Consider the following 1,093-nt stretch of genomic DNA (forward strand, 5'->3'; position numbering starts at 1 on the left):
GATGACCTGAAAGAAAGTTCTGCTGACGGCCTCGCTATCGTTTCTGTGTCCAAAAAGGCAACGTGTGATGTGGTTTTGATCTCCTTCTTACCTAATTAGTTGATAGTTTCGAAGTTGCGATACGAAGAGGGGGTGGAGGTAACGGAGACGGGGGGGGGGAGAACAAGAACTTTTTTTTGGGGGGGGGGGGGGTTGATGATGGTTGCTTGTTATAAAAATAAAAAAACAAAACTGACTGCTGCTGACACGAGCGTGGATCTCTTACTGAATAAAATTAACACTTTTTTTTCATCTTCTCGTCATCTCCATCAGCATCAGCCTCCTTCCTCTTCATCTTCGGCTTTATTATTCGATGTTTATTGTTGTTGTTGTTGTTGTTTTCTTTAGACAGACACTTTTTTTTCAGACTGTCATAAGTGAACCGGCGTCGTCCGTCAATCAAACCTGGAGGCCAGAAGGATGGGGCGCATTTCTTCTTCTTCTTCTTCTTCTTCTTCTTCTTCTTCTTCTTCTTCTTTTTATTATTATTATTATTATTATTATTATTATTATTATTATTATTATTATTATTATTTCTTCTTCTTCTCTTTTTTTCTTATTTTTCTTCTTTTCCTTCTTTTTCTTTCTCCGTTTTTCTTCTACTTCTTCTTCTTCTTCTTCTTCTTCTTCTTCTTCTTCTTCTTTTACTACTCCTATTTTTTTTGTTCTCCTTTTCTGCATCCTTCTGATTTTCTTCTCCGTCTTTTTCGTCTTCATTTTTTCCCCCTTCAAATTGTCTATTTCTTCCTCTTTTCTTCTCTTTCCTTTTACCTTCAGGGTTTCTTTTATTCTCTTTCTTCTTTTCTTTTTCTCCTTCTAATTTTTCTTCTTCAGTTCACACTTTTCTCTTTCTTCCTCTTCTTATTTCCTATCTTCTTCATGTTTTCCACCTTGCTATTTTCTCCTATTTCTCATCTTTTCATTTTTTCTACTTTTCGTTCTTAACGAATTTCTCCTTTTTTTCCTAGCCATCTCCTCCTCCTTTACCACCTCCTTCTCTTTTTCTCTTTTGTTTCCCTCCTCTTCTTCTTCTTCTTCTTCTTCTTCTTCTTCT

The 1,093-nt window shown here is 36.0% G+C and overlaps 1 protein-coding gene across 1 annotated transcript in view; it reads right to left on the reverse strand.

The window, feature by feature from the left end:
* Positions 1 to 429, reverse strand: part of LOC145252534 (protein rolling stone-like) — a 95,579-nt gene extending 95,150 nt beyond the window's left edge. Inside the window, exon 1 of the mRNA XM_080112081.1 lies at positions 1 to 429. This exon is cut by the window's left edge and continues 1,792 nt beyond it. The gene's annotated coding sequence lies outside the window, so the exon portion shown is untranslated.
* Positions 430 to 1,093: the final 664 nt, after the last annotated feature.

This window comes from Euprymna scolopes, chromosome 29 (genome assembly GCF_053919585.1).
Source record: "Euprymna scolopes isolate OS-2025 chromosome 29, ASM5391958v1, whole genome shotgun sequence".
NCBI classification, from domain to species: domain Eukaryota; kingdom Metazoa; phylum Mollusca; class Cephalopoda; order Sepiida; family Sepiolidae; genus Euprymna; species Euprymna scolopes.